Below are 27,745 nucleotides of genomic sequence, written 5' to 3' on the forward strand. Positions count from 1 at the left end.
TGATACATAAATCACAATTATTCTCATCACTTCTCGTAGATATTCTCAGATAATAAATAAATCACGAGTATTGTCGGATAATACATAAATCACTATTATTCTAAGATATTCTGAGATGATACATAAATCACGATTTTTAACAGATATTCTCAGATGATACATAAATCATAAGTATTCTCAGATGATACATAAATCACGAATATTCTCAGATATTCAAAGATGATACATAAATCACGAGTATTCTAAGATATTCTGAGATGATACACAAATCAACGATTATTCTGAGATGATACATAAATCACGAGTATTAACCGATATTCTCAGATGATACATAAATCACGAGTATTAACCGATATTCTCAGATGATATATAAATCACAAGTATTCTCAGATGATACATAAATCACGAATATTCTCAGATATTCTAAGATGATACATAAATCACGAGTATTTCCAGATATTCTGAGATGATACATAAATTACGAGTATTCTCAGATATTTGCGTGGACATTCTCAGATGATACATAAATCACATCTGGTTCTGGGCAACACTGCCCAATGCCTCAGAGAGAGAGAGAGAGAGAGAGAGAGAGAGAGAGAGAGAGAGAGAGAGAGACTATAGTTAAAACTTGGCCTAAGACCCCCGAGAGAGAGATATATCTCGCGAGTGTCATGGGCTCCACTGAAGCACAAAGCTAAGGCGATTTCTCTCTGTCCAGAGACATATCTTGGCTATTACACCCTCATCTGGGCTGATGAATCCCGTTTTCGGTAGTGCCCCCGTTTTCTGTACGATTAAATGGAATATGGGTCGTCTCCCACTTTTTTGTTTTTTATTCTTTTATAAATTTGCCTTCTTTCGCTCCATTTACTCGTTTTATGATGCCTGCTTCTGGCCAATGAAATATATATATATATATATATATATATATATATATATATATATATATATATCTATTATAGATATATATATATATATATATATATGTATAATAATATATATATATGATATATATGTGTATATATAATATATATATATATATATATATTATATATATATATTATATATATATAATAAGAAGACCCATTATACGATACTGACTTCAAATATTATCAAAAGGATAAACTCATAAACACAAAATTTAATACATCCGTTAAAAATAAAATAATTTACATCAATTGCAACTAAAAACGGCTTCGCTAACATATACTAAGCAGATTACCGTCATAACAGGGCAAATTCCACCTCGTAAATTTGTATATTTCTAATAACACAACAACAACACCACATTTTATTTAGAACGTATTTTGAGTCTTTTTTGAGAAATGGTATTGTTTTGGCCATTGGAATCCAATTCGGAACTTGGATTTATATGTAAATCACTCCTAGGTATTGATTGTTATTAACAACAATCGGAATATCTGTTGACGATTGTACTTTTTTCAGTAAAAAATAAATAAATTTATTGGTGCGTAATGGGTAGCATAGCATAAATGTGTAGGCAAACTGTTCTGGCTTATATTAAAGTATAGACGAAGTTACTTATATTTATTGTCACCGAAACGAAATTAGTGGTTTAACAAGGCTTTCTCGCTTTAACAATGGTTCAAAGCGCCTTTGTATTACAACATAAAAAAATTATTTACATTCGATAAACCTGATTAAAGCTTTAATGTTACCGAAACGAAAACTAGTGGTTTAAAACAAGTGTTTCTCTTTAACAAAATGGTTCAAAAGTCTGTATTTAACAATGATTTACCAAGTTTCTGAATTTAACAATGAAAAGTTTTTATTTATCTTTTTTTATTTACGTTAGAAAGTATACTGACACCACGGATGAAATTCATATTTAACCTTACAGAGAAAAAAGCACAGATGACCGCTTTCGAAATTTCTGTACTAATCACCACACGTTAGTGTGGTGATTAGTACAAAAGCGAAAAAAAAAGAAAAATCGGCACCGAAAATGCCACATCCTTTGCACGGCCGAAATCAAAATGAAAATGACTCAAAATGGGTGGGCTAACTTTTCGATTTAACTATAATTAACAATGTTAAACATTCGTGCTCGGCCTCGGATTGGGCAAAGTTTTAATTTAATCTGGACGCTTAACAAGTGTCCCAAACGTCAAAATTTAAACGCCCTGAATTTCGCTAACTCGCACTGCTTTGATAGATTAGTTATATGTCTGGTACCAGTATCAGTAAAAAAAAAAAATCATTTTTAAATTAAATTGTCTACTCATTCATATCTGCCAATTGGCTTCAAGGTTCAACTTACAGTAATTACAGCTACAGTAGATTCACATCAACCGTGCATTTGATGTCTAGGCCAGCCCCTTACGACGCCCCTGATTGGCTGTTGATAAGCCAATCACAGGGCTGGAAACTCTCAGTCTCTCGAGAGAGTTCACATGTGTAGGATCTATGTTCCACCTCTCCAGAGGGTTACGTCTTTCAAAAGTATCCCTCAGGAGAGGTGGAACTTACCTCCTGCCTGTGTGAACTCTCTCGGAAGAGACTGAGAGTTTCCTGCGCTGTCATTGGCTCATCAACAACCAATCAGGAGCGTCGTAAGGGTCAGGCCTAGACATCAAATACAAATATTATCTCAGCCTAAGATTGAATATTCTGGGATTCATGTGACCCACAAGGCAACTTCGGTATAACTGGAAAGATCTGGTGCCACCTGGAAAGATCTGGTGCCACCTGGAAAGATCTGATTTCATCTGGAAAGATCTGGCGCCACCTTGAAAGATCTGGTGCCACCTGGAAAGATCTGGCGCCACCTGCCACTCAAGGGCACCCGAATACCATCTGTCGCTCTGAAGCAGCGTAAATCCCAAGAAACGAAAGCAGTCATTTAGAGCAAAACGCGTCGCCAAATTGCTCACTGGGTAATTAGCGGTGCCACGAAGATTGCAGGGGAAAAGTCGTTGCAAAATCAAGCCTGCACCAAACGAGGAGCAACTCGGGTTGAATAGGGAAAGTGCCAACATACGTACATAAGTACGTACATACATGCATAAATACATTAGACTCCCTTTTTCAAAAAATGATTTGGTAGATCATCAATAAAGTTATAAAAAAAATAATAAAACTCGAAACTGGGTAGATTAAATTGTGGTGTTCTTAAAAGTTACGACAATTAACGTTACCAACCAAACCCTAGGTGGTGGTGGGGGGGGGTTTAGGTAAGGGAACGGGAGGGTTGGGGAGACATCCACCCTCCTCCTCCTCCTAAAAACCTGTTTGTCCGCCCCACCAGTTAGGTAGGAGATTGGAGGGTACCGGATACATCCACCCTCCTCCTACGAATCTGTTTGTCCGCCCCACAAGGGTAAGTAGGGGATTGGGAGGTTAGGGGAGACAGCAGCGCCGAGTTCCAGCGCGCGTAGCGCGCACCAACAAGCTGATATTCAATAAATAATGTAAGAGAATTATATTATGCAGGATCACTACGTCATGAGGGGTTGAAAATAGAGAGAGAGAGAGAGAGAGAGAGAGAGAGAGAGAGAGAGAGAGAGAGAGAGAGAGTTAAGACTAGCTATTATAGGAAAATCTCTCCCTGCCTATAAACACTGGGACTATACCCAAGGGATCTATAGATCCTTCATAAACTGATTAGACCCTGATCAGGAGAAACTCCTGAATTACGCGCAGGTAATGTAATCATCGGGGAATCGACCTTCAAAAATATTGCTACGGGTTCCCCATGCGGCTGGAAATAGGGTGAATATTACTCCTGAATCACCGAGACTGGGAATTATATTAAAATCTTAATACCGCATTTCCAGTTCTTGAATTATTGTTGTCGAGATCAAATAACCGAGAGCGTGAGGATTAATTTCTTGTTTTTCATTCAAAGAAACAGATTGGAACGAACTTTTGGGAAAATCATTGCATGCACCTAGATGCTTTTATTCAGACTGGCTGTCACTGTTAGAATTAATGCAAATCATACGTTTACACATTTACATAAATATAAAATCTGTCAAAAGCTAGTTCCCTTATAAAGGTTTCTATAGCAAAATCTAAAAGAGGTCGAAGTTCATTCTTTCTCACTGCTAAATGAAAAAAAACTGTAAATAAATAGAAAAAAAAGGTTCCTTGTTTTTAGGAATCTTATACTGCCTAGTCCGCTCTTATAACTAAAATAGGTGGTTCATGGAACGGACAAAATAACAGTACGGGTATATATACCAGTACCATCATATCACCTTGAGGAATAAAGTAATGAAGGATGATCATTGATTTAATCTCAGAAAATACCTCCTTGGAAAATACGAACACTTGAGGAACATATTTCCTAAAAAGACGAAGGCATTTTACTGGTAATCCATCTAACAACGTTTGTTCTCTTCTAGGCCTGTCTTACAAAAACCTTCAAAGGAAATTCACATCAACCGTGCATTTGATATCTAGGCCATTCTCTTACGACGCTCCTGATCGGCTGATTATAAGCCAATCACAGGGCTGGAAACTCTGTCTTTCTCGAGAGTTCACATAGGCAGGATGTATGTTCCACCTCTCCTGAAAGTAGTAGCCCTCAGGAGAGGTGGAACATAGATCCTACCCATGTGAACTCTCGAGAGAGATTGAGAGTTTCCAGCCCTGCGATTGGCTTATCAACAGCCAATCAGGAGTGTCGTAAGGGACTGGCCTAGATATCAAATTCACGGGTGATGTGAATCTACTATAGGCCTCAAGTCTCCCTTTATGGCAGTGTAGTTCTCACCTGACGTATGAATACTTGATGAGAATTTAAGGTGAATCAGTGTTACATATAGAGGCCCCCAGACGTGTAGGTGGATACTTAGAAGGAAGTAAGTTAGGTGCTGTTAACTATCCTAGTTTAAAATGCCTACGCCAGAAAGAGCGGTATGAAATATGACATTAAAACCAAATGATGTTGGAAAATGTAAAGGTTGGTAATTACTTTTACGAAACTGTAAAAGCTGGTAGTTACTTTTATCAAAGCTGTAGAGCTGGTCACTATTTTAAGTTAGGTTAGGCTGGTCGTTACTTTTATCAAAGGTGTGAAAGCTGGTCATTATTTTTATGAAAGCTGTTAAAATCTTGTTAAAATTTTACTTTTATGAAAAGCTGGCAAAAAGCTCGTAATTTATTTTTATGAAAAGCTGGTTAAAAGATGGTAATTAATTGTTTTTTCATGATTAAGTACAAGAGAAACATGACATGAGGAGGAGAGGAGGATGGAAAAGGGAGGAGGATGGAAAAGGGAGGAGGAGTAGGAGGGGGGGATGGGGAAGAGAGGAGGAGGGGGGAGAGTTAAGGAGGATGGAAAAGGGAGGGAGATGAGGGAGGGGAGGAGGAGGAGATGATGGAAAAGAGAGGAAGAGGATGGGGGAGAGTGAAGGAGGATGGGAAAGAGAGGAGGAGGAGGAGGGATGGGAAAGGGAGGAGGAGGAGGGAGGGGAGAAGTAGCAGGAGGAGCAGGAGGATGTGAAAGGGAGGAAGAGGAGGGAGGAGGAGGAGGAGGAGGAGGAGGAGCAGGAGCAGGAGCAGGAGCAGGAGCAGGAGGAGAAGGAGGTAGGCCGACACCTCAAAGAGCTTCTTTATACTCAGTTCCAGACAATTCTTGTGGGAAGAGGTTCCCTGATCATTTAATCATTCAGGAGTCCAATGACGGGTAAGGCAATAGCAGAAAGGGGGGGCGGGGGGTCCCCACCCCTCCTTACTGGATTCAAAGATATTCTCTATTAAGGGGCTAAGCCAGGTAATCCCCTTTCCTTGACACTTCTCTTAAGGAGAGAGAGAGAGAGAGAGAGAGAGAGAGAGAGAGAGAGATTAATGTGGTGATAGCTGGTAATATAACATTAATAATTATAAGCATGGCAATAATAGGTACCGATAATATAACTAGGAGAGAGTGAGAGAGATTATCACTAAAAGTCCATACCATATAAAAAAAAAAAAATTGTTAGTCTATAAGCCAAAATAATCAACTGGTAAAATTAGATTTTTGAAAACGAAATGCTTCCTCGTGCGAAGACAGAAATATTAAAGAAAACGGGAATACCAGTGACAGAGTTCCCCCCTAAAGAAAACGTGAGGACCAAAGACGCGGAAGCGCACTTCTCCAAATAAAACCATTTAACCAACAGGAGGAAGCAGCGTTCATGAGAAATGGCTCACCTGAATACATATTTCTACGTTGGACGTTGATCCATATACATATTTCGCTGAGGTTAAAAATCATAGATATCAGGCGTATTGTACGACAACGGCCGCCATGCTATGCTATGTTAGAGCAGTTTGCGTCTACCAGACTGGAAAGTGAACCAGTCGTTTCTTAAGTCAAATAGTAATTTCGTGTGAAATATAAGGCAAAACTAAGAGAAATGAAAGAATGAACGATTTCTCGCGTGAATCTGGGTACGAACTTTAGGGATAAAAGGTTTTACTGGCTCGAGGAAAATTTCTTTTATAGTCTAATGCTGAAAAGTAGTACCAATTTCCTTCGGAATTATATGATAAACATTAGTACTTGGAATAATAGGTTAAGATGGTGCCTGGAATTATAACAAAGCACGAAAGCCAACATTTGCTATCCATTTAAATGTTAAAATCTTATATATTTTCATAAATCTATCTGAATGTGGTTTAAAGATGCACTTGGCTGGCATTTATTTAAAGTTTTGTCTAAATTTAGATGTAAGCACTGGTATGCTACGCAGTAGTCAATTATTGATTGAAAACTAGTTTTTAGAAAACTTTGAACTTATAAAAAGTACACGAAACAAATAAGTAAATAATTTTTCACGAGTTGTAAATATTGTATTCTTAACTGCCTCCCATAAACATGAGTGCCATTTAAAAAAAAAAAAAAGAAAGAAAAAAAAAAAAAAATATATATATATATATATATATATATATATATATATATATATATATATATATATATATATATATATATAATAAGCGACGGTTTTTTTTGACCTGGGGTCATGGGTCATCAATAATTAGGCGTCGGAAAACCAACTCAATATTTATAAATCAAAGTAGGCCTCAGTCAACAGATTTAACTTGGACTATGTAACCTTTGCTGACCCTCATATTATGTTAGCAATTAGGAGCAATCTTCACAGCAAAAACGTTACCCCTACAATACAATCCTTATCAAAACGAAAGTTTTTAACTATACATAAATATATAATATGGTATTATTACAGTTTCAACCATTATGGGAAATCTATTATATTGACATTTTTCCCGAGTAAAAGCACGTGATAACAAAACACTTCTTCTCAATACATTATTGTCGCTAATGCATACTTACAGAGAAAAAAATATATTAAGTTTTTACCTCGAATTTTTTTGTTTTTCCTAAGTCGGTAGAGGTGCTAGGCCCACCGCCAATAACTGTGGGAAACTGCTGCCGTGCAGTTTCTGTACTTAAAAAGTCAAAGGCTAGGCCCACCACCAATAATTGTGGAAACTGCTGTCTTGCAGGTGGACTTTTTTAGTAAGCTAGGCCCCACTGCCAATAACTGTGGAAACTGCTGCCGTGCAGTGCAGACTTACTTATGAGTCAAAGGCTGTGCCCACCACCAATAACTGTGGAAACTGCTGCATTGCAGTCTTACTTTTTAAAAAGTCAAAGGCTAGGCCCACCGCCAATATCTGTGGTTGATGACAGCAAGGCCAGCGGTCGTAAAAACCCCTTTGTCAAGCAATAAACCATGCTTGATGCATCCAGTGGAGGAGAAGGCACATCTGGCAACCGACCCCTTAATGTAGGGATAACAGTGGGAAAGAGGAACAAGTTTCAGTTCAAGGACCAGGTTCTTCTTTACGCTGCACAAGTTCAATTCCTTTATTCTTTCCTTGCTAACAGCGTCTGGGTCTCGTGTGATATATTTAAAGATTCCTCGGGTTTTATGTCCTTATACTTCCATTCATTGACATTCAGTATTTCACTAAGAAAATTATATTATACCGGAAATTCTGCCATTTCTCAGAATTTCAATTCAGATGTCAGTCGCTATAGGTGCGCTATTGAAGTAAAGGGACAAGACGGAACAATTTTAATGGCAATGGGAATGAGATGTTGAAGATGAGATCTCCATGTCTCATCCTTAGAGGAAGATTAACTGCCCTTATCCTTGAAAATCATCCACGGCCTAGTTAGTCTTGTATCCTTTAATTGCCTGTCTTAGGAAAAAAATTCGTATATATCAAGGGTATTGTGATACACGTTTTAAACTATTTCTGAGGCTGTATCATAAATATATTACTTTGTGTAATACATTCGTGTTTTTCTTTGATGTATTTACATGGGAACTTCTTCAGTTCCAAATTGCTTTTGCAGTTTTAGATAGACTAATGCTTTTATATATTTCATGCTAATTCCTGGCAGTTTTTCGTAATAATAATATTTCGAATTTCTCTTTTCTTTTTATTCTGCAGAATAAATTCTCTCTCTCTCTCTCATTTTCATGTGATTAAGACAGAAATTTTCCTATTATAATATTTCTGAATTTCTTTTTTTATCCTGCAAACTCTCTCTCTCTTTCAACAAACGATATCGTATGTGATATTTTTCCTTTCCAAATCGAGTCACCCTCAAAATACACGATCGGAAGCACGAGAATAAAAGAGATGAGAGAGAGAGAGAGAGCAGAGAGAGAGAGAGAGAGAGAGAGAGAGACTTAAAAGCACTATAATTCCCGATCCCTTATTAGTTTGCTCGCCATCAAAGCTCCTCTCACCGGTTTATGATTCGAGCTTCGGATATTTATGTGAACAAAAGCGCATCGATATCCGCTTTTGAATTACCAGCCGAACCCCTCCTCCTCCTCACTCCTCACTCTTTTCCTCACCTTTTTTTCCTCTGCTGGAGGAATGCCTACCCAAGGCCATGCTTCATTAAATGGTCAATTCTCTTTGCTGGACAAATTCTATGAAATAGCAGCGAGAGAGAGGAAAAGATTGCTTTAGTAGAGAGAGAGAGAGAGAGAGGAGAGAGAGAGAGAGAGCAAAGCTGATACTGCATAATGCAACAGATTCTCTCTCTCTCTCTCTCCTGACAAATTTTATGAAATAGCAGCAGCGAGAGAGGAAAAGATTGCTTAAGTAGAGAGAGAGAGAGAGAGAGAGAGAGAGAGAGAGAGAGAGAGAGAGAATCTGTTGCATTATGCAGTATCAGCTTTGCTCTCTCTCTCTCTCTCTCTCTACTTGAACTGCTTTCTGAAGTAGGACGATGACCCATTAAGCTCTCGTGTGACCTGGATTTCCTTGAAAACTTGAAGAGTTGTTTTAAAATCACTGTTAGTGCAGAGTATCATGGATTTATTTAACGGTAGCGAGCACCCTCGCGAAATTAATTGCCGAAAATGAAATAGGTTAGGCTATCGGTTATGAAATAATGTGAAATTAGTTTTAATTGTATTGTGCTTTCAGAATAATTGCTGAATTGTCTATTTTGAGGGGTGGGGGAAGGGGGAAGTCATTTTATGACACATGATTACAGAAGCAAGAATTGCCAGGAGCTCGATAATACATTGAAAGAAGAGAGAAAATTCCTTTCAGAATAATGGCTGAATTTTTTTTTTATTTTTGAAAAATAATTTGGAAAAAGGAAAAAAAACCGTTTTTGCTTAGAGGACTTAATACAAACATTACGTTTCGTGAGTTCCATTTACTGAATAGTATTTATCAAATATTGGTTGCAAAGGTCTATTTTAGCGATTGACTAGTTCCTTACTATTATGTTTCTAGTTTGAGATTTTGTATATTTATATTTACAGACTTTTGAGGTATCGGTGGCTGTTCCAAATGACCTCTCTCTCTCTCTTTTTATTTACAGCGACTGTGGAATCACATCGAATTCTTTTTTCTGTCCCATGAGACCTCTCTCTCTCTCTCTCTCTCTCTCTCTCTCTCTCTCTCTCTCTCTCTCTCTCTCTCTCGACCTTCCAAAGACCGGTACACTTCAAAGCTTATGTCTTTATTGTTATTTGCCTTTATGGCCTCGTGTTGGGATTCACCGTGGCATTTGATTTTTTTTCTCCAAAATATTCTTTTGCTTTTTTTTAACGTCAGTTGCATGCTGTTGTTGTTGTTGCCCCATGCTTGCGTATAATGTCTCATAAACATGATTGTATACATGCATATATATATATATATATATATATATATATATATATATATATATATATATATATATATATATTATATATATATATATTATATAATATATATATAATATATATATATATATATATATACTATATATATATATATATAATATATAATATATATATATAGTATATATATATATATATATATATATGATATATATATATATAATATATATATATATATCAGCATAAATATCGGCTTTCTGTAACGTGTCTCATTCATTACCTACTGAAGAGAGAGAGAGAGAGAACATTTCTCTGAAATATAGTACATGTTCCACCAAAGGTTCTCGACATGGGTTTGTTACGGCTCAAAAGGCACTGTTAATTAATAGATCGTTAATATACTTGCTGGATTTGGCCGGTTCGAGGGCTTGGTTCGTTCCTTTCCTTCATGCTCCAAACTGTGTGCTCCTTCCCTCATGCTCTAAACTGTTGGTCCCTTCCCTCATGCTCCAAACTATGGGTTTACGACCTGAAGTTATTGTACGACCCCTCCCGTCCACACTGCCTTTCCTTGTGTTGTCTAGCGTGAAAGCGTTTGCTCAGTTCTCTCTCTCTCTCTCTCATATTCTATTGGACAATATTATATATCTTCCACTCTAATGTTCTCTGACTTTGTCAGGACAGCGGAGACCTTCGAGAACATCGACGTCTTTCGATATAGATTACTTCTATGGAAGGAGGTTGTTTCTCACGGGCTGTCCTGTTATTTGTCAGATGGTATAAGTTAGGTCGTCTGTTACCAGTCCCCTTCCTGGGATCCTTGTGTTGTTTGTCATTTTTTAATTGATTTTCGTCTAATATGGCGTTCAGTCTTTCCTTTTATCTACTCGCTTTGTATATTCAGCTTTTCAAAAAGTTTTAATTAAAACACGTGGATACATTCCTGACGATACTGAAGGAATGGGTGGTTTCATTTTTAATAATGGTTAATGAAAAAGAAATAAGTAAAACGTAAAACTAAATCAGTTATGAAGGGTTGTTTTCTAATAAGACAAGTAACCTTTTAATCGTTTTAATGACGTAATCCTGAGACGAAAATCTATTTCCCCTATATATGAGTATTCGGTCTAATTTATTAACCGCCATCTTCATGTAACTACTAAGATCGTTCACAGTTGACAAGAATTGCCAACAGTTACTGTGCAATGGTGGCCAGGAACCCTTTACTTATTTTCCCTTTAATTTAAAATTGTTTATCTTCAGTATTTATATATTTATACGGTACTTTCAGTGTTGCATTATTTCTCGTATTATTATTCACTACGTGAGGAACAAAAACTCTCTCTCTCTCTCTCAGAATTAGATAGAACAGATATCAGTAAATATTCCAAGCTGCTGCATATATCACCCTGTGCCTCTGACGACGACGACGACGACGAGAGAGAGAGAGAGAGAGAGAGAGAGAGAGAGAGAGAGAGTGAGTCCATTTCCAGTAGTCCCATATGTGCACTCGCTTGCGTTTTCTTTTCCTTTTACATTTCTTTCCGTGCGACCTATACAAACTCAGTTGGCCTTCGGGAACTATACTCCTCCCCCCAGACCCCCCGTGGGGGTCCTTTCACCGAATGGAGAACTTTCCTGTACCCGACTTATGTATCCGGAAGGTCCCAAAAACTTCCTAAGACTTTGCATTTTTGGTTTCGTACTTAAAACCGTGATAACATTACGAGCGATTTCGGTCACTTCTTTCACCAGTCATCTGGCTTTTGGAGAGAGATTCAACTTGGGGGGGACTGAGATATCAACTTTAATAAAAGTGATATGCTTGAGATTTTTACTTTTAAAAGTTATCTCACATATTAATGTCCGCGTATCCTTGAATTTGCTCTTCTTCCAATTCTAGAAACGTCTTCTCAATCCCATGACTCGCCCATTTGACAGATTTGATATTCTATTGAACTTTTGTGAATGTTGTCAACAGTCATTCACACTCACGCAGACTGGTTGTAGACAGTTATGATTTATGTAACACAATTGTGTACAATTTATGTATATAAGATTATCTTGTTTGTTTGTATGTTTTTTTTTTTTTTTTACGTTGCATTGAACCAGTATGGTTGTTCAGCAACGGGACCCACGGCTTTACGCGACTTCCGAACCCCGTCGAGATTGAACTTCTATCACCAGAAATACACATCTCTAACCCCTCAGTGGAATGCCCGGGAATCGAACTCGCGGCAAGCCACCGAGGTGGCAGGCCAAGACCATACTGATCACGCCACTGAGGCGCTTATCTTGTTTAAACAAATATATCTCTTTCGCCAATGTTAACTTATGTTTCCTGTAAAGTAACTGCAAAATGTAGTAAAATTCTAAGTAGCAAAGTGTAGACTGTGATTTTGTTTGCTTTGCTTCCAAGGATTTCTAATCATGTTTCCTGTGCAAGGCAATGTTCTCAAGGTTATATATATTCACGTCTCTATGAATTTTGGACCAAGGTGTAGAGTGAACAGCTCTACTCAGGAGGCATAAGTTTTTTTTAGGTAACTTTATTTTTTAAATGTTTGGCACGATTAACAAATTAATTCCCTTCAACAATCCATATTCATAAATCATACAAAAAGTAATGCTTTCTAAGAACAATTAATGTACTTCAAATGATCTAGTTCCAAATATGACAATTTATGAGATACCACTGTGAATATATTAAGTTCCAGATATTGACAATATATTCACAGTGGTATCTCATGAATTGTCAATACCTGGAACTTAAAATATTCACATTGGTATCACATGAATCGATAAGTTCCAGATAGTGACAATTCATGAGATACCACTGAATATTATCAAGAGAATACTAAAAGGCATTTATCACATTTTAGGGTCCTGACCGCGGGTTGACACATCCGGTATGAAGCATCTGCGTAGCACACCAAGATGGAAAACGGGAGGTTAAGGAAAAGGCTAATGGGTGCACCTCGTAAGGACAACAGCAGCAACCATTCCAGTAACCCCTATTATGTCAGGCACGCTTGATGGCACTATTGTACTAGTTATTTCGGAAGAAATGAAGTAGAGAAGTGAAAAACCAAGAGTTGGTCGCAGTAAAGGAAGGAGAAATGAAGCAAAGAAGTGAAAAACCAATAGTTTATTCTGGAGAAATGAAGCAAATAAGCGAAAACCCAAGAGTTGGTCGCAGTAGAGGGAGGGAAGAATCTATAAAGCAGCTGGTGATTAGTACTGTCAAAATGTCCAAGAATTTATATATATGCAAAATTTTGTTTGTTGAGGATCTATACAAGTAAAGCCCCGTCCACACGTTCGATCTTTGCCCAATGAACTTTGTTTGATGTGACGTCAGAAACGGGAAAAGTCAGAACCTTAACCAGTTTTCTCCGCTTCTGCCGTCACATCGAACAGAGTTCGTCGAGCAAAGCTCGACCGTGTGGACGGGCCTTAACAGAAAAGGACATTAAAATTTCCAGATTACTACTACTTTTTAGTTAATATTTTCAGTTTTATTAAGTGTTATTCGGTGAAGTATCACCACATCAACCAAATTCTTAACCCGACAAAAAAAAAATTAAAAATCAATTGTATTGGATATATATTTCTTTGGTCCAGACGAGTAGATTAACTCAAAGAGGCCCTGGATTACCGACTTCAATGTATTATTTAATAGTAAACGTTGAAACTAAGTCCTCTTGCAATTTATTCCACCACCTTCGAGGCTGTGATTTTCTTGCTTAATTCCAGGTCCACGTCCGTGGTGGTCTTACATTAACCACCAGAATATCATTCTCCAGGCTTAAGGTTGTAGTCGTCTTGGATTTCTCAGTGTTATCTGGAATATAGGACAAAAATTCACAATATACAGCTGACTCATATCCAGAATACTGCTACTAATGTTTATTAAGCCACAGTTCTGATACCACCAGCAAAAATGTATAAATTCAGAGCCCCTGGATCACTTACTGGCTTCAATATATAGTAAACGTTCAAACTGAAGTCCTCTTGCAATTTATTCCACCAGCTTCGAGGCTGTGGTTTCCCTGCTTAATTCCAGGTCCTCCAGCTAAGAGGCTTTGGTGATCTTGTATTAACAACCAGAATGTTTGTTAATTTTAAAATATACAGCTGAAAAATATTTTAAATTCTAATTTTCTAAACGAGTAGTAGTCTTAAATGGAAAATTTACACTAATTGCAATTTTTCATACAGTAAAAAGCACACTAGTCTGGAAGGCCCTAACACAACATACCAAATAAAATTTCTACCATGGATAATGTTGTCATTCATTGTTTGTCTGGTAACCTATATCCTACAATAAAATTTTAAAAGTCATACTCATGCTTTTATTAGACCCTAGGTAAAAACTGAATGCATCCCCCCTTAGAGGCAGAAAGCTATGTATATACAAAGTTCCACTCACATCCTGCTCATGTAGCTAGCTAGCTAACCTACTACAGCACTGTTACAGCAAAGAAGGCACCCCTATAAAATGCAATATACAATATGAGACATGCAAACCTTAGGTTTGTACAATATATCTGATACTGTGTGACCTAGAAAAAAAAACAAATGTGTATCATATTAAGGAACCCTTTTACATTTGTAGAGCAACTAACAGCAGCTGAGGCAACTTCATTGTCTAACGAAAAGGAATTTTAACAATGTCGGAGTATTATACACTCCCTAATTACGTCAGCATAAGGATTTATTCAACAATCATAGTAACGCAAGAAGGCAAAGGTGCAAATTGCCTGAAGAGGCATGAGAGTCCAAATACTTTGAAATGCAAAGAACAATAAGGCATTTCACAAAGCACAATCTAGTCCCAGCCATACAAAAAGCAAGCATGAAAAAAGTGGGACTTGGCCACATATGTAAATGTTTTTTATGGAATTAATGATTCATGTCTGAAAAAGACATTTGAAGACAAGTCAAATTTGCCAGTAATTGCATACACCTGCTCCAACAAGAAAAGCTAACGAAAAAAACCCAAAGAAAGGTACTATACACCAACAAGTGCAGGTAATGAAAAAATCCAAAGAAAACATGACTTCACAAGCAAGTAGTACAAGAATAAACTAAAAAGCTTCCTCACAGGAAGAACTTAACAGGGTAGAAAGCGCTCACATTCTAAATCACATTTCGAAATACTGAAAACTAAGGTACACTTTTCATGGTTCTTAAGCCCCTGTTTTACCCAATTCTTGATCAGTTAACATAAACAAAAATCATTACCTACCTAAATTTTCTTTTACGATGTTTTTTCAGTTATGAAGTAATCTGGGGGAAGCACATATCTGTCTTAATACCTCTTCTTTTGCTTTAAAATTGCACCCAACACTTGGAAGAAAATGCAAAGACGAAAATAATGTTAGCACACTTAAAAGGTCAGATGAGTAAATTACATCACTGACATGAATGTGATGCAAGTGTTTGTAAAGAAAAACACATTATACATCATGGTTATAGCAAGGCACTCTTAGCCAACATTGGCAATGATAATTACCCAATAATTATACTAATAAAATTACACTTCACAACTGTTATTCTACTAAAACCTTCAAGGCAATTTGATATAAATGGAAGGGAATTCAAATGGGAGAAAAGTCAGAATGGCAGATGGCATTCTGATTTATATCAATAAACCAATACACACCTAAAATCTCATTTGCATACACATAAATCAAAGTGGTACCTATAATTTTGTCTTGAAAAATTGTGGGTTTGCTAATCTTGACTTGCTCCCCATAAAACCTATATGAAAAATCTAGAATGTATCCTAACCTAGCCACAGAAAGATTGTTACTTTGTGTAAACAGAAAACAATAGTTTCACGGAGGCCTTTGTGTCACACGGTACTGTTAGTGGTTGGTGATAATGAACTTATTTCACAATACTCAAAGCACAAATGATGAACTGTTCGCGGCATGCAAATAAATCAATTTAGCCCAATGTAGGTCTTTCCTTGGTTGCCATGATAATATAAGCAAAATTTGCTCGGCAAGAACAAATAAATTATGATGGTCCCACAATCTAGCCTAGCCTAACCTAACCAATAGTGGCCACCTCTCCCGGAATGTAGCCACTTCCGGAAAGAGAGCTTGAATTATGCATTATTTTATAATTTAGGAGAAGACACTTACTTCGAGAGGAGTATAGAGGATACGTTGTGCTCCCTGGATGGGCCACAACTCTTGACTGATGCTCATAGCAGTGAATTCAAGGACACTTTTTCGGGAATGTGGCCACGTTCTGGGAGAGGTGGCTGCTATGTCGCCGATCGGTCATTCATTCACCCTATGTCACCAGGACTGAATTACCTTTTATTACATCATAGGCCTCACATGAACACAAAATAATAACCTAGGCCTACACAATACTACTTGAAACTCGATTAGGTACCCTACTGTCACCTTAAAGGCAAACTAATACCCTTCTGCCTTACCTAAGCTTAGCCAGTAGGCTAATCTGGCTACGCAACATTTAGGTGTCTAAATTTACAAATAAAAACATTAATTTCACCTTAGAAATAATGAAGAACCATACCTGTAAAAGCATTCCTTGCTCTTTAAAATAATTCTCAATGTATTTAATCAGGACGAATAAATTCAGGAACAAATATCACTTAGGAAAGAACTAGACACATTGGAAATTGGCCAGTGACCCACACTCTTCCTCGACAGTTGGAACTGGAAGTCTGGAACTTGGAACTTTGGAATTGGAAGTTCCAACCGTTCCAATAATATTTCAATAATTAAATTTGGTACGTTGACAAACAATTTTCTAAATTCCTAGGCCATATTAATTCACTTTTGGTTCCTTTCATAATGAATACTGGTTAATAAAAACTTTACTAAAACGCTAGTTTTTCCTTATTTTTTTCTTATACCGAGTATTATTAGAATGAAATTGAAGCAGTATAGACACTCGCATACTACAAAGAATCCCTTTTGTCAATAATAATATTTCAACATAAACGTTTCATTATACCCATGAAAATACATTTAAAGTATATTGATTAATATGCAAAATTTACCACCAACATACTGAAAATAAAAATCGGCATGTTCGAAGAAAGTAAGGAAATAGTAGACATTTGGCAACTAAATTATTTTTATTGGAAAGATAAATTTGTTTTTAACAAACCATGTTTTATTTCATAAATAGGGCCACGTAAGATACACTTGGGAAAAGAGAGACTTTAGCACCTCGTAAATCTTATAACTTTGTAGCCTACACCTGCATTTTGAATTAGGTCAGTAAATAATAAAAACTGGCCAAAAAAAGCTTCTGAGAATTGTTATATTCTAACAGGCTTTAAGGTAGCTACCGCGATGAAGTCATATAAAGCAGTAGACAATACAATTCCGGACCATATAAAGCCGTAGACAATACAATTCCGGACCATATAAAGCAGTAAACAATACCATTCCGGACCATATTAAGCAGTAAACAATACAATTCCGTACCATATAAAGCTGTAAACAATACAATTCCGGACCATATAAAGCAGTAAACAATACAATTCCGGACCATATAAAGCAGTAGACAATACAATTCTGGCGTAGACAATACAATTCCGGACCATATAAAGCGGTAGACAATACAATTCCGGACCATATTAAGCAGTAGACAATACAATTCCAGACAATATAAAGCAGTAAACAATGCAATTCTGGACCATATAAAGCAGTAGACAATACAAATCCATACCATATAAAGCAGTAGACAATACAATTCCGGGCCATATAAAACAGTAGACAACACAATTCCAGACCATATAAAGCAGTAGACAATATAATTCCGAACCATATAAAACAGTAGACAATACAATTCCGCACCATATAAAGCAGTAGACAATACAATTCTGCACCATATAAAGCAGTACACAATACAATTCTGCACCATATAAAGCAGTAGACAATACAATTCCGCACCATATAAAGCAGTACACAATACAATTACGTACCATGTAAAGCAGTTGACAATACAATTCCGCACCATATAAAGCAGTAGACCAATACAATTCCATACCATATAAAGCAGTAGACAATACAATTCCAGACCATATAAAACCAGTAGACAATACAATTTTGCACCATATAAAGCAGTTATTACAATACAAATTTCTGCCCAACCATAAAATAAAGCCAGCTAGACAATCAACCAATTCCGCACCAAATAAAAGAACATGTTAAAACAATACAATTCCGTACCATGTAAAGCGAGTAGACCAATACAATTCCGCAAAGCCCATATAAAGCAGTAGACAATACAATTCCGTATCATATAAAGCAGTACGACAATCCACAAGTTCTGCACCATATAAAGCAGTTAGACAACTACAATTCTGCACCATATAAAGCCAGTAGAACAATGCAATTCTGGATCATATAAAGCAGTAGACAATACAATTCTGCACCATATAAAGCAGTAGACAATTGCAATGTCTTTGACTTGTCAATTCTCTACCGGAGATCCCTTTAGGCATAGCCACGGTCTGGACCGTATTGCATAGCAAGGGCTCTTCTCCTACGGATTTCCTTCCAGAGTGAAAACGAGACGGGGAAAGGAAATTTATTTTCTTTAACAATGTTCAGTTTTGTGACAGCTCGACAAGGGGGGCAACAGATATCCACTCGCGATTCGAAAAACAATATTGTTATTTATATCTCTGGCGTGATATCGTTAGGTACTATGATCAAATAATTATGTTATCTAGTAACATCAATTATCTGATTTTGTCATAAAAGTCCGAGCTAATGATTTCCAATTAGCTTTCGAATATAATGCCGGCGCACTGAAAATCAATTGATAAATTCATTTGTCGATCAAAATCGGCGAGATTTCACGTCGAAATAAATGTGAGCGATGAAAGTTAATTGCGATTTCGTTGTGGTTCGATGACTATTCACTTTAACCTGTCAATTATTCCAGTGGTCCCATACATACTAAAATAACTAATGGTTATCATTGTTACAGGATATTATGGGCAAGCACAGACAGTACTAATGGTTATAATAACAATGGAAAACCTTTCTTTCATTGCAGCAGGTTCGTTATACTGTTATACTGACAACCATTTGGAAACCTGATGTCTTTTTAGTACTTATCAAGTTAAAGAAATATTTACCCAGCAGACGTTCTTACCAAAACTTACAATGGAATCAGACCCATTACCAAAGGAACCTCTTGCAAGTTCTTAGCTGACCTATCCTATGGCAAAGGTTGACAATTATATATTAATCGCTTGAGTGGGTATCTGAATAGTTCGTAACGACAATCTCCAAACAAAACAAAAGAATCAGTCAAGACGGCATGGTACAGGTAATGGGAATCACAGGTCATCCACAAAGAATGCGGTCACCCATCTAAGTACAAACCTTAACCCGATGCTACTCAACAACAACTTAACGTGCTCAGATCCGTACAAAAGGCAAATAGAGTCCCTTTATACTCTTCAAAAGGGAGACGATAATTAGTCAGGAATAATGAATTAGGCTCATTCATTTCTCAGCTCCAATTGGAATTTCTACAACAGAACCTTCTGATAAAAAAACCTGTAAAATAATTTCAATTTCTCCAAACAAAAGCGGACAATATCACGCTTATGCAAAACGTACATCTAATAGGAATTGCTGCAGAATAAATAAAAGTTAAGCAGGAAAGTCGGTGTTTATTTTCTGCTTCTTTAATAAAAGTTAAGTGGAATATTGAGGAGAAATTATTTATACTGGAATGAATCCATCTATATTTATATGATACAGTTAAATATATATATTCCATTTCTGGTTCAAGCTCATAACCTAAGTGAGACGAAATACAACCAAGATTCTCTCTCTCTCTCTCTCTCTCTCTCTCTCTCTCTCTCTCTCTCTAATTTTTAGCTTCTTACTGTAAATATATTATACATTTTATTTTCTATAGAATTAATGTCTCTCTCTCTCTCTCTCTCTCTCTCTCTCTCTCTCTCGCTCTCTCTCTTTCCAATTTTTAGCTTCTACTTGTAAATATATTAACTACATGTATCTAGAATTAATGTCTCTCTCTCTCTCTCTCTCTCTCTCTCTCTCTCTCTCTCTCTCTCTCTCTCTCTCTCTCTTTCCAATTTTTGCTTCTTACTGTAAATATATTAAATACATTTTATTTCTATAGAATTAATCTCTCTCTCTCTCTCTCTCTCTCTCTCTCTCTCTCTCCTCTCTCTCTCTTTCCAATTTTTAGCTTCTTACTGTAAATACATTAAATACATTTTATTTCTATAGAACTAATGTCTCTCTCTCTCTCTCTCTCTCTCTCTCTCTCTCTCTCTCTCTCTCTCTCTCTTCTCTCTTCTCTCTCAATTTTTAGTAGCTTATCGTCCTCACTAGCTTCCCACTAAATTTTTATTTTGAATAAAATTTTTATTTTTTTATAGAATTAATGTCTCTCTCTCTCTCTCTCTATTCTCTCTCCTCTCTCCTCTCTCTCCCTCTCTCTTCTCTCTCTCTCTCTTTCCAATTTTTATTTTAGCTTCTTACTGTAATATATTAAATACTTTTACTTTCTATAGAATTAATGTCTCTCTCTCTCTCTCTTCTCTCTCTCTCTCTCTCTCTTTCAAAGAAGCTAACTTTTCTCTCTCTCTCTCTCTCTCAAAACAGAGGGGGGCTAATTCAGGTAATCTTCCCCTCAGCCAAGCGTCTCATATTTGCCATTCCGAGGTCCGCAAACATCGTGGGGAGAAAACCTCTTTACCGAAACATAAACAAACCGCGGAAAACTCAATCAGAGGATTACAAAAGTGTGGAAAGCCCTTCTGTTTGTCCTGAGCACTGGCGGAAAAGTATTACTGCGGTGACAGAAGTACTAACACTCGACATATATATATATATATATATATATATATATATATATATATATATATATATATATATGATAGTCTATATGTCTACCTCTGGTATACGATCCCACATAAACTAAACGGTTCTAAAATCCGTTGGTTTGTGAACACCAACGCCATCTATACCTTTAAAGAATTGAGATCACTACTCTTAACTTACGTCCTTTTATTTTTACGTCATCTGGAAGTGCATGTATATATATATATATATATATATATATATATATATATATATATATATATATATATATATATATTATATTACATGCACTTCCAGATGACGTAAAATAACGGACGTAAGTTAAGAGTAGTGATCTCAATTCTTTAAAGGTATAGATGGCGTTGGTGTTTACAAACCAACGGATTTTAGAACCGTTTAGTTATGTGGGATCGTATACCAGAGGTAGACATATAGACATATCATCTTGAACAAGAGAATTCTCTATAAAACAAATATATACACAGGCATTTAAAGACGCATTGCCTCAATGGACTGTTCATTCTTCAAACAGTCCTCTTCTCTCCTCATTCTAAATACAGTCTGCTATTTCCCTTACTTCCTATGTTCTGTCATCATCTTTTACACTTATTCACCTCAAGTGCTTAGAGATGAACATCTCCCAGTATTCCAGTATACAATACTGTAAACTGTCACTACCGAACACTCCTGCGTGACATCTAATTTCGACTTTCTCTCCTTGTCACCACTTTTCAACTTTTCCAATAGTCTCTTTTTTTTTCCATGAAAGACACCAAAGTGTCATATCTCGAGTACTTCAAGAGGCGTGATGTCCAAGTCTCAGAATGTTAGGGATGTGAACTGAAATGAAATGTTGAAAACTATAACAACAAAATGGAGTAGAGCTTCTTTCCCTGTTAGGATCGCAAGTTTCTAGACGGGGTATGTTATTAGTTGGCTTGTCTCTTGCTTTTTTTTTTTTTTTTTTTTTTTTTTTTTTTTTAAGCAAGATTATAGGAAAAATTAGGAACATAAGTTTTTAGTCAGGGTATGCATATAGTGCTCTTGTCTCATACTTGGGTTTTCGATCTTTATATTTAATTTTTAAATTTTAATTTTCTCTTTTATCTATTTATTTATTTTGTGTTTGCAAGATTGTGAAATTTTTTATTTTCTATTTCTATTTATTTATTTATTTATTTACTTATTTACTTTGTGTTAGCAAGATTATGTGAAATTTTTTTATTTTCTATTTTTACTCTTATTTATTTATTTATTTATTTTTATCATCATTATTGTTTTTTGTTAGCAAGATCGTGTGAAAAAGATAGTCAGATATTAACGCAAATGTCGACAATGTAGGCCTGATAACGTGTAAATATCGCATGTCTAACAAGTCGCAACGAATCTCTCTCTCTCTCTCTCTCTCTCTCTCTCCTCATTTGTGAAATGCCCATCTTCCCGTTGTTTTCCCAAGTCCCTATACACAGCCCTCGCCCAAAACGACCTATAGCAATGCGGGCACGAATCCTGTATACCTTCTTTGACTCCGAATACCCCCGGGAAACGCACGAAAGTCTACTTGAATGAGGAAACTCTCTCTTTGAAGCTGTCGTTTAATTACCCGCCTTACGGGAGACCGTCTGCTGAGCAAATAGTTTGCGTCATTCTCGGTAATTACCGAAAAGACAACTGAGGGAACGATACGTCGCTTTTCGAAATTCGAACCTCCTGCGTTGTTTGTTGAACGCAAGATAGCCCAACGTGCTGGCCACCTCCTCGAAGGTTGTCCTTTCTTTGGAAAACGAATAATGACTGTAGAATTATATGCACTCGAGTTTCTCGCCTTGAAATAAATAATACTGGAAACATGGTCTTTTTGAAGGTCTTTCTCGAAGGTTGTCTTTGCGAATAATGACTTTGGGATTATATGTGATGGCGATGCACAAGACGTTTTTCGCCTTGTAAATAATACTGGAAATGTGGTACCATATCTGTCTGCCATGAATTCTGGAAGAGTAGTCGATTGGAAAAATTTTTTGATTAAAGATTAATGTTTTCCAGATATTCAATACGAATTCCGACGAATGCTGTTATATCTTACCACCATTGCAAACATTGCAAATCATCACACTGATATCAGAGCTAAATAAAGAAGAATAAAACCTGCAAATTTGAATAAATTAAGGCTTGAAATAGCGTCTATAGACGAAGAACATATGACGAAGATAAAACCAAAATAAGAGTGATGAAAGATCCCGCTAATCTTTTCAGAGGAGAGAGAGAGAGAGAGAGGAGAGAGAGAGAGAGAGAGAGAGAGAGAGAGAGAGAGAGAGAATGTAACTGATAGCCTCTTGAAATGGTAATAAAACTGTTCCAGAAGGCAGGAAGAGCTTCCTTTGATCATGTGCCCATCACAATTTAAGGAAAATGGAGTGGCATTTCACTGGTACCCCCCTCCCTCCCAAAAAAAAAGAAAAAACATAACTTGGTGAATTTGGAGCGAAATATCGCAGAGAAACGAAAAACATTATTAACATTATTACTGACATAATCTTAGAGCGATTTTTTTCTTTTATGTATCTCTGGTCGAAGTATATAATTTTCAATTTCTGTTTACCCGGATACAATTCTAAGATAGGGATAATCTTATCCAACAACGGATGTTAGCCACTTTCTTAAGGGGGTCATTTTGAGAGAGAGAGAGAGAGAGAGAGAGAGAGAGAGAGAGAGAGAGAGAGAGAGAGAGAGCTTCATCAGAAAAGAGATTTCTTATATATAATCCTCTTCAGAACGGTTACTACCCCGAATCAACTTTACTATGTTTTTTTCCATCTGTCCATCCGCCTGCGGTGTTTGCGTATGGTAACACTGCGTCCCGGGCTTTCGATAGTTACATTCAGCTTACATTCAACAATTATAATATCGTATTTCTAATATTAACGGTGTAATTCGCATACAGTAAATTATTAAAACACTTTTCAGTTGCAAATGTACACCCAGATATCCTTTTATTTACCTAAAACTTACACATAGCGTAACTATTTTAAGCCCGGGACGCAGTGTTACCATGCGAAAACACCACAGGCGGATGGACAGTTAAAAAAAAAACAGAGTATACACATTGCACCCCATTCACACAAAAAAATCATAAAAAAAATAAATAAAACAACTAATTAGCGTCGAGCTGTATAATCACTACCCGGAGCTCATTTGAGATCGTCTTCGCCCTTTAAAAAAAAAATATCTAATTTTTTTTTCTTTTTTTTTTATTTAACGAAGGTCATCCATTATATTTAATGCGAAACAAAGAGAAAAGGGTAGGAGCTCACGAGATGAATGAATGGTTTCCTCAGCCTATGTGGAGGGAGAAAGATTGAGGATGCGAAAGGATGCGAAAGTATGAAGGATTTTGTCTGGAGGATCCACATCCTTTCAGTCACAGAAGGATTCTCCAAAACACTGACAACAAAATGGAGCAGCCCTTTTGGACAGATCTTACGACTTTCTGTAGCTATTTTCCAGCGCATACGATAACAATGTTAGTAAAAGCAAGGGCATTTGATGGCTGAATTTAACAATATTCGAACTGAATTCAACAAAGTAGAATCTGAATTCAATACAGGGAAATCATAACTCCACTTGTAGCTTCCAGGAATGGCGGTGTCATAAAAAAATGAAATACAAATACAAAAGTTTTGAATCTACGAACTTTCATTGTTTTGTAGCCGATCCATCAGTAAGCGAGAAATATTTTCATGTCCTGTAAATATCAAAATGATAGGATTTACCAAAGACTGAAATAGAATATATTAATCATTACGATGCCGAGCTTGTATGAAAGCGAGATGTATAATAGGTTAAGGATTAATGTATCTGAACGTTATATAGACATAAATATTAATTGTGACATTTTTGACTGATTATCACAACACTTTGATAATATTATCAAAGAAGATTTACCTTTGCCATTTGCATAAAAAAATAGTTACTAATATGCTTTTGCCTTCGGGTAGAATTAGTAATGAAAACAAAAAAATAATAATGGTCATAAAATACAAAATGAAAATGACATAACATTGAAAGATTTCTCTTCATCAGCTCACCTTTCCAAACGAGAGAGAGAGAGAGAGAGAGAGAAAGGCAATATATCCGTCATATCTTCTATCCCAAGTTTCAAGTTCTAACACAGAGAGAGAGAGAGAGAGAGAGAGAGAGAGAGAGAGAGAGAGAGAGAGAGAGATAGAGAATAATAATAATAATAATAATAATAATAATAATAATAATAATAATAATAATAATAATAATAATAATTCTTTATTTCCAATATCTTCAATCCCAACTTTCAAGTTCTCACTCTCTCCCTCGTTTTATTTCTCCTCCTCTTCCTCTTCTTCTTCTCCTTCTTCTTCTTCTATTTTCTTTTCACCTTGGCACCTTCTTTTAATCCGTTTCCGTCGTTTACTCTTCCTTAGGTTCACTGGTTTCTCGTACAGACGTTTCACGCCCCAGAGCAGACAGGCTTTGTCCTCCCTTGCGAAGAAATTGCTCAGTGAAGATGAAATTATTCCTGGGTTTTGTTAAAGCCGTTATTTCATTTGAATGTTTTATGGTGTGGAATATTAGTTATTATTGTTGAGATACTCTTTAAAATTAGCAATTAATGTGACAATCATATTTTTTTTAACAACTTTGTTTTCAGACATACAGAATATGTGGTTCTTTCCTGCCTTGTAGTTTTTGGATCATTATAGTTATTCCCTTAATAAAAAATATATTGCATGGATGACCCAATAACTTTCAATTTTAGTAGAAATCTGCAGAAATGGCGTTTTCGTCCTGAATAAATGCCAATAAACTAAATAATTATTCATAACTAGTACTTGATTCAAGTTTTGTTGTCATTATTCCCAGACAGGAAATGCCTCTGAAAGAGAGAGAGAGAGAGAGAGAGAGAGAGAGAGAGAGAGAGAGAGAGAGAGAGAGAGAGAATTTTTTAAACTGTACAACGAGCCTTCCTCAATTTACTCTGTGGGTTATGTACCATAGGCATTACGTCAATTCAAAGAAAAGTGGGAGTTCCCATGTTATTCCCTTACGAGCTTAATGGCACGCGTGCGCTATGCTGAGCTGGAACCCGGCGCCGTCTGGCAGTTCTCCCCTACCCTCTCGATCCCATACCTACATCGACCTCACCCGGGGCGGACAAACAAGAAAGATCCAACGGATTGTATCATCATAGATTGCTGGAAAGAAACATTTGATCTACACAGAATTCCCAAACGGATGACGCAACGGTTCAATTGTTTCCCGACCGTAGGAATTTAATTAATGGAATAACACTACAAGTCCTTGAAGTTGCTTCAGGAAGAATGACGAGTGCCATTGATGTCGATAGGTGTTTTATTTTGCATGACCGGGAAATGAACAAAAGAATTCAATATGGTGACCATGGGTGCAATTCTATGGTTATTAGAGTAATTAAGTTTTTGATAATGAAGACAACATTCTTCTCAGTTGGATATTTGCAGTTACCGAAGGTAAATTTTCATAAATTTCGTGATAATCACGAATTACGGATTTCTAAACTGCAATGCCATTGCTCACGTAAAATGTTTGAAACAATAATCAATTCTCGGTACAAGAAAACAAATGATGAACTATATTAAATTTGATAGAGCTAGTTTTCCATTAATTAATAGCATGAGTTAGTTTACCAAAAGGTTAATTTCAGCCTAGGCTATTTGCAATACTTGTTTGACTCTCAAGTGACCTATCGCTATAACAAAAATGACGGCACTGAAATCTTCATGAGAATTTCTGCATATTTGTATGTGAGTGTGTTTGTGTGTAATAGGAACTGATGATCAGCGCATGAGTGAAGAGACAGTGCATAATAAACTACAGAAAAAAAAATTGCAATTATACGAAAGACTTTTGTAATAGTTTCTGGTTATGTACAGGGTGACCATAAGGTCCCAGTACCATTACAAGTAATAAATACTTGTAATGGTTAATTACCTTTCACTGTACAGGGTGTCCATAAAGTCCCAGTACCATTACAAGCATTTATTACTTGTAATGGTACTGGGACTTTATGGATACCCTCTACAGTGGAGAGTAGTTAACCGACAGATACAACTGACACCCACCCCCTTCCCCCAAATGCCAACATCATTCAACAACTGCTGAAAACGCTAAAGGAAGAGCAGAAATTCCTACTACCGTCATTCTTTGAAGTCCAGATTCATCAGAAATCCATTAACTAAATTGAAAGTTAATGTCTCCGTGCGGGTTCCAAAGGGCGAGGAAATATGAGGCGAGCATACTAACCTAGACTGGTTTTGGTTTCGTCAGCGTGCATTTACCTTTTACTTTTTACTTTTCACTTCTTACTTTTCACGCTGCGGTTTGGTTCGGGCTTAAACTGGATTCAAGCAGGTCATACGAAGCCATCGACTAACCTGATTGGAAACTCGGCAGGAAGATGAACTCATTTTCCTGAAGGGATAAAACTTGCCATGAAAATCTGACCGATTGACTGAACTCATTTTCCTGAAGGGATAAAACTTGCCATGAAAATCTGACCAATTGACTGAACTCATTTTCCTGAAGGGATAAAACTTGCCATGAAAATCTGACCAATTGACTGAACTCATTTTCCTGAAGGGATAAAACTTGCCATGAAAATCTGACGAATTGACTGAACTCATTTTCCTGAGGGGATAAAACTTGCCATAAAAATCTGACCAATTTACTGAACTCATTTTCCTGAGGGGA

The sequence above is a fragment of the Macrobrachium nipponense genome, chromosome 38 (genome assembly GCF_015104395.2).
Source record: "Macrobrachium nipponense isolate FS-2020 chromosome 38, ASM1510439v2, whole genome shotgun sequence".
Classification (NCBI taxonomy): domain Eukaryota; kingdom Metazoa; phylum Arthropoda; class Malacostraca; order Decapoda; family Palaemonidae; genus Macrobrachium; species Macrobrachium nipponense.